The sequence below is a fragment of the Lethenteron reissneri genome, chromosome 69 (genome assembly GCF_015708825.2).
Source record: "Lethenteron reissneri isolate LAM-NWPU_2019-01 chromosome 69, ASM1570882v1, whole genome shotgun sequence".
In the NCBI taxonomy this organism is placed as follows: Eukaryota; Metazoa; Chordata; class Hyperoartia; order Petromyzontiformes; family Petromyzontidae; genus Lethenteron; species Lethenteron reissneri.
In genome coordinates, this window is record NC_083847.1 from 5,623,336 (window position 1) to 5,630,714 (window position 7,379).

The window sequence follows — 7,379 nt, forward strand, 5'->3', positions numbered from 1 at the left end:
CGAGGAAGACAAAGGCGGCCGGGCGTGGGGGATGCTGTCCACCGTAGCCACCCCAATCCACACCCCTCTCATCGCGGTGTTACCACAGCGCCGGTAGCCTCCGTAGGCGATGCTGAAGCTGCACTTGCCCCCCAAACGATCTGAGGCTACACCGGTGGAGGGGAAGCTTTGTCTTGTCTTTGTCCGACAACTTTCGACGATTTGAACTAAGAAAGTTTTGAAAAAAAAATATCTATGGCTGTGAAATCACGAAGAGCGATGCGTAACGCGTAACGCGTGAGTTGTAATGGTATATAGAGATATAATAGGTTGGTTTGTGCAATTGCTATCCGTGAGCGTTGTATTTGTGTGTGTGCGTGTGTGAGTGTGTGTAAGTGTGTGTGTGTGCGTGTGTGTGAGTGTGTGTATGGTGTGCTGTGGGTGTGAGTGTGTGTGAGTGTGAGTGAGTGTGTGTGAGTGTGTGTGCTGTGCGTGTGTGCGTGTGTGTGAGTGTGTGTATGGTGTGCTGTGGGTGTGAGTGAGTGTGTGTGTGGGTGTGTGTGAGTGTGTGTGAGTGTGTGTGCTGTGTGTGTGAGTGTGTGTGAGTGTGTGGGTGTGGTGTGTGTAGTGTGCTGTGTGTGAATGTGTGTGCTGTGAGTGTGGTGTGAGTGTGTGTGCTGTGTGTGCTGTGTGTGTGAGTGTGTGTGTTGTGTGAGTGAGTGTGTGTGAGTGTGTGTGAGTGTGGTGTTTGTGTGTGAGTGTGTGTGAGTGTGTGTGAGTCTGTGTGAGTGCTGTGTGTGTGAGTGTGTGTGAGTGTGTGAGTGTGTGTGCTGTGTGTGCGAGTGTGTGTGAGGGTGTGGGTGTGTGTAGTGTGCTGTGTGTGAATGTGTGTGCTGTGTGTGTGAGTGTGTGTGAGTATGTGTGAGTGTGTGAGTGTGGTGTGAGGTGTGTAAGTGTGTGAGTCTGTGTGAGTGAGTGTGTGTGGTGTGAGTGTGTGTGAGTGTGGTGTGAGTGTGTGTGGTGTGAGTGTGGTGTGAGTGTGAGTGTGTGTGAGTGTGTGTGAGTGTGTGTGAGTGCGGTGTGAGTTTGTGTGTGTGAGTGTGTGGTGTGTGTGAGTGTGTGTAAGTGTGTGTGTGTGGGAGTGTGTGTGTGAGTGTGGTGTGAGTTTGTGTGTGTGAGTGTGTGGTGTGAGTGTGGTGTGAGTGTGTGTGAGTGTGGTGTGAGTGTGTGTGAGTGTGTGAGTGTGTGTGAGTGTGGTGTGAGTGTGTGTGAGTGTGTGTGAGTGTGTGTGAGTGTGTGAGTGAGTGTGAGTGTGTGTGTGAGTGTGTGTGAGTGTGTGTGTGAGTGTGTGTGAGTGTGTGTGAGTGTGTGTAACTGTGTGTGGTGTGAGTGTGTGAGTGTGGTGTGAGTGTGTGTGCTGTGTGTGCTGTGTGTGTGAGTGTGTGTGTTGTGTGAGTGAGTGTGTGTGAGTGTGTGTGAGTGTGGTGTTTGTGTGTGAGTGTGTGTGAGTGTGTGTGAGTCTGTGTGAGTGCTGTGTGTGTGAGTGTGTGAGTGTGTGTGCTGTGTGTGTGAGTGTGTGTGAGGGTGTAGGTGTGTGTAGTGTGCTGTGTGTGAATGTGTGTGCTGTGTGTGTGAGTGTGTGTGAGTATGTGTGAGTGTGTGAGTGTGGTGTGAGGTGTGTAAGTGTGTGAGTCTGTGTGAGTGAGTGTGTGTGAGTATGAGTGAGTGAGTGTGTATAAGTGTGTGAGTGTGTGAGTGAGTGTGTGTGAGTGTGTGAGTGTGGTGTGTGTTAGTGAGTGTGTGTGAGTGTGTGTGAGTGTGTGTGAGTGCGGTGTGAGTTTGTGTGTGTGAGTGTGTGGTGTGTGTGAGTGTGTGTAAGTGTGTGTGTGTGGGAGTGTGTGTGTGAGTGTGTGTGTGAGTGTGGTGTGTGTGTGTGAGTGTGGTGTGAGTGTGGTGTGAGTGTGTGTGTGTGTGGTGTGAGTGTGTGTGAGTGTGGTGTGAGTGTGTGTGAGTGTGGTGTGAGTGTGGTGTGAGTGTGTGTGAGTGTGGTGTGAGTGTGTGTGAGTGTGTGTGTGAGTGTGTGTGTGAGTGTGTGGAGGTAGTGTGTGTGAGTGTGTGTGTGAGTGTGGTGTGTGTGTGTGAGTGTGGTGTGAGTTTGTGTGTGTGAGTGTGTGGTGTGAGTGTGGTGTGAGTGTGTGTGAGTGTGGTGTGAGTGTGTGTGAGTGTGTGAGTGTGTGTGAGTGTGGTGTGAGTGTGGTGTGAGTGTGTGTGAGTGTGTGTGAGTGTGTGAGTGAGTGTGAGTGTGTGTGTGAGTGTGTGTGAGTGTGTGTGTGAGTGTGTGTGAGTGTGTGTAACTGTGTGTGGTGTGAGTGTGTGAGTGTAGTGTGAGTGTGTGTGAGTGTGTGTGAGTGTGTGTAACTGCGTGTGGTGTGAGTGCGTGTGTGTGAGTGTGTGTGTGAGAGAGTGTGAGACTGTGTGTGTGTGAGTGTGTGTGAGTGCTGTGTGAGTGTGTGTGAGTGTGTGAGTGTGTGTGGTGTGCTGTGTGAGTGCGTGGTGTGAGTGTGTGTAAGTGTGGTGTGAGTGAGTGTGAGTTTGCTGTGTGAGTGTGTGTGGTGTGCTGTTTGAGTGCGTGGTGGAGTCATTACTCGGAGTTCTCCAGTGTCCTTGTCTCCGTGTCTCCTCGTCCACGTGTCTCACTCCACGTGTCTCACTCCACGTGTCTCTCCCCCCGTGTCTCTCTCCCCGTGTCTCACTCCCAGTGTCTCACTCCCAGTGTCTCACTCCCAGTGTCTCACTCCCAGTGTCTCACTCCCCGTGTCTCACTTCACGTGTCTCACTCCCCGTGTCTCTCTCCCCGTGTCTCACTCCCCGTGTCTCACTCCCCGTGTCTCTCTCCCCGTGTCTCACTCCCCGTGTCTCACTCCCCGTGTCTCACTTCACGTCTCTCACTCCACGTGTCTCCCCGTGTCTCTCTCCCCGTGTCTCTCTCCCCGTGTCTCTCTCCCCGTGTCTCTCTCCCCGTGTCTCACTCCACGTGTCTCACTCCACGTGTCTCTGTCCCCGTGTCTATCTCCCCGTCTCTCTCTTCCCGTGTCTCACTCACTGTATCTCACTCCACGTGTCTCACTCCCTGTGTCTCTCTCCCCGTGTCTCACTCCCCGTGTCTCTCTCCCCGTGTCTCACTCCCCGTGTCTCTCTCCCCGTGTCTCTCTCCCCGTGTCTCACTCCACGTGTCTCACTCCCTGTGTCTATCTCCCCGTGTCTCTCTCCCCGTGTCTCCCCGTGTCTCTCTCCCCGTGTCTCACTCACTGTATCTCACTCCACGTGTCTCACTCCACGTGTCTCACTCCCCGTGTCTCCCCGTGTCTCCCTCCCCGTGTCTCACTCACTGTATCTCACTCCACGTGTCTCACTCCACGTGTCTCCCCGTGTCTCGCGGAGTCGAGTGACTCTTGCTGACTCCTGGTGATTCGGAGACACGGGGAGACACGGGGGGGGGGGTTGGGGGGAGAGATGAGGGGAGAGTGGGGGGAGGAGAGTGGGGGGGGGGGTGAGAGTGGGGGGGGAGAGAGAGGGAGGGAGAGGAGGAAAGTGGGGGGGGGGGGGGGGGTTGAGTGGGGGGGGAGAGTGGGCAGAGAGAGCGAGAGGAGAGTGGGGGGAGATAGAGCTTTGTGACGTGCGCCATAACGTCTGGCATCAGGGCGGCACCCTTCACGGACCACAACCTCATCGTGCTCCGTGTCAGGCTGGAGAGAGCCCGTGAGGGCGCGTCCCACTGGCATATCAGCAACTCGCTGCTGGAGGATGGCGCCTTCCGTAGAAATGATCGAGGATTTCTGGGAAGCGTGGCGACAAACCAAAACGCAGTTCGACTCGTTGGCCCAGTGGTGGGATGTGGGCAAAGTGCACACCAGGCTGTTGTGCCAATAATACACCTGGGGGAGAACCAGACAGACGATTTGGAGGGTCTGCTCGCCAAGAACAACGACCTTGCTCTTCTCTGAGAACACGAGGAGAATAGGGAGCGTCTCAAAGGGCTACAGGAGGAGCAGACAAGGGAGGGGAGCGTTTGTGCGATCCCGGGTGAAGCTCATCACCAACCTCGAGACGGAATCCCCGCTTTTCTACTCCCTTGGGAGGCAGAACGGGAGACGCAAATCCATGGAGTGCCTCGAACTCCAGCAGAAGTCGACCATCATCAGAGATTTCTACGGTAGCCTGTTCTCCCCTGAAGAAACATCGGGAGCGGCCCAGGCGGAGGCATGGAGCGCTCTACCTACCCTGGGGGAAGATGGCAAAGAGCTACTGGAGCTAAAGCTCACTAGGAATGACCTTGACGCAGCTGTAAGAGGACTGGCCCCAAATGAATCCCCAGGCTTAGACGGACTAACAGGGGAGTTTTACGCCGCTTTTTGGCCATCCCCACGGGAGGACTACAGAGAGGTGCTGGAGGAAGCCTCTGTCACCGGGGTGATGCCTCAGTCTTGCAGGAGGGCGGTGCTCACTCTGCTTCCCAAGAACGGAGACCTGAGGCACCTACAAAACTGGTTTCCGGTGTCCCTCCTCAACACCGACTACGAAATATTGACGAAGGCTCTCTCCCTGCGACTGAAAGGGGTGATTGCACAAGTCGTAAACAGGGACCAGTCCTACACCATCCCTGGACGAACCATCCATGATGGAATCTTTCTGGTCAGAGACCTAATCGCGTTGTCCCAGAAGTTGGGCATCCCAATCACGTTTCTGGCCCTTGACCTGGAAAAAGCTTTTGACAGAGTGGACCACAAATACCTGCTGGGAACCCTCAAGACCTTTGGTTTTGGGGATGGTTTTGTCCGAACGATCCGCCTACTCTACACCAAGTCAGAGTGCATGATAAAGGTCAACGGCGCCCTCACTGCCCCGGTGAGATTCGAGCGAGGAGTGAGACAGGGATGCCCATTGTCGGGCCAACTTTATGCCCTGGCTTTAGAGCCTTTCCTGAGTCTCATAAGGCGGAGACTCAGCGGCCTGGTGTTTAGGGATCCAAGTGTCAAGTTGGTCCTGACGGCGTATGCCGACGACGTCCTCCTCATCCTGCGTTCCCTGGATGATGTCGCACTGCTGCACGAGTGCCAGGAGGTCTTTTAGAAGGCCTCCTCATCCAAAATGAACTGGCAAAAGTGCAGCGGCCTGCTGGTTGGAGTGTGGGACATGACCCAGTGTCCGGAGAAGGCAAAAGCCATCAATTGGAGCACAACATCGCTGCTGCACCACCTGGGGGTGTTCCTGGGACCAGAGGAACTGGGTCGAGCTGGAGGAGAAGGTGAAGGAGCGGCTGGGCACCTGGAGTCGCCTGTGCAAGTTCCTCACCTTTGGAACAAAGACGTTGGTGGTGAACCAGCTGGTGACGTCCATGCTGTGGCACCGACTATTCTCCCTGCACCCCCCCATGAGTCTCGTCAACGCGCTTCAGAAGCGAGTCCTCGACTTCTTCTGGTCGGACGGAGGACACCGGGTCGCGGCTGGGGTCCTGGCCCTGCCACTGGACGCGGGCGGTCACGGGCTGGTGTGCGTGCGGAGTCAGCTGGCCACCTTCCGACCGCAGGCCACGCAAAAGTTCCTGCACGCCGCCCCTGCACCAGCCTGGAGCGTCACGGCCTCCTTCCTCCTGAAACAGCTGGGGGCTCTGCAGTGCTCCAAACAACTATTCTACTTGGACCTGCAGGGCCTCCCACTGGGACAGCTGCCACCTTTCTACAGGAGCATCCTCCAGACATGGAGCTCCCTCGCCATCAGGAGGCTGAACCAGCCGTGATCGGCCGAGGATTTGGTCTTTGAACCTACGTGACTTTACCGAAAAAACCTAAGAATATGAATCCTTGCAGTCACGAAAGCTTCAAATCTAGAATCGATCCTCAGGAACCCGCAGACAAAGCTGCCATCCACCACCACCACCCCCGGCATGGAGAGGCGCCTCGCCAACGCGCGGCTCACCAGGATGGGAGATCTGGTGGAGCCTGGAACACGGGGCCGGTGGCTCGGACCAGCAGACATGGCCGCAAAGACAGGGGGCTACAGTCGCTCCGGGTGGCTGCCCGGATCCTGGCCGAAGCCAAGGGGGCCTTCTCAGCGGCAGCGGGGAGAACGCCCTCCATCGGCATTGGGGATGACGAGGCCCCTCTCGGTCCCCCTCCACCGGAGCTCTCCGTCGTGCCACTGCATCGCCAATGCCGACAAGCGAAGGCGGATCACGACCTGTGCCGGCTGGAAGACCTACCGGAGGTGGCATTCGCTAAATGTCAAGAGGAAGGTGCTCTACTCCTGCATGGTCCGATTTCACCAACAGGACACCCTGAGGAGCCACAAGGACCAGGCCTGGGGGAAAGCCCTGCCCTGCGTCTCTCTGGAGAGGCCTTGCTGGAGGCAACGCTACTTCAGCCCGACATACAACCGCATCGGTGACCTCAGCTGGAGCATCGCCCACGGCACCGTCACCACCAACGCCTCCCTGGCGCGCTTCACCGACGCGTCCCCGGAGTGCCGGTTCTGCGGTAAAGTGGAGACGGTGGCGCACCAATACGGGGAGTGCAAGAGCCTGGACTTGTTGTTCAAGGTCCTGAGAAACATCCTCCTAAGGTTCAGCCTCCACTTCTCCCCGACGGTCCTCATCTTTGGACACCTAAAGGCCGACGGACCCCAACATCTTCAGGGGCTGGTCAACGTGCTCGTCGGCTACGCCAAACTCGCCATACACAGGGCGAGGAAGGTGGCCCTGGAGGGGAAACGTCCGGCCAGCAGCCTGGGCATCTTCCACGCTCTGGTCGGAGCCAGGGTGTGTGGGCTGGAGTTCCGCCATGTGGCGCGGCTGCTGACCCACGCCGTGCCGGCCTTCATGGAGCAGTGGGCGCTGGAGGAGGCCATGTGCTCGGTGGCAGATAACGGAGAGCTCTGCATGCAGATATGAGGGGCTACCGTCGGAGGCCGTAGGACTGCAAGGAGGGCTGGGTGCAGACGCAGCACTTGTCGTAGTTACAAAATATGTTCATAGAAAACAGGGGGAACATAGACATGAAGTAGGGAGAGAGGGGGTAGAGAGAGGGGAGGGGGGGTAGAGAGAGGGGGAAGGGGTAATAAGAAGTAGAAGAGCTTGAAATATTTCATTTAAACAGGTGGGGGGGGGGGGGGGGCGCATAAAGCAAAGCATTGAAAAAAAAAACGAAATGATGAACGAAGCAAAGTGCCGACTACACCGAGCATCTTCTTGTTTCCTCTGATCGTAAAAAAAAGAGAGAGAGGAGGAGAGTGGGGGGAGATGGGTGGGGAAAGAGGGAGGGAGGAAGGGAGGGAGGGGGCGAGTGGGGGAGGAAGGGAGGGAGGGGAGGGGGGGTAGAGAGGCAGGGAGGGAGAGAGTCCAAGCA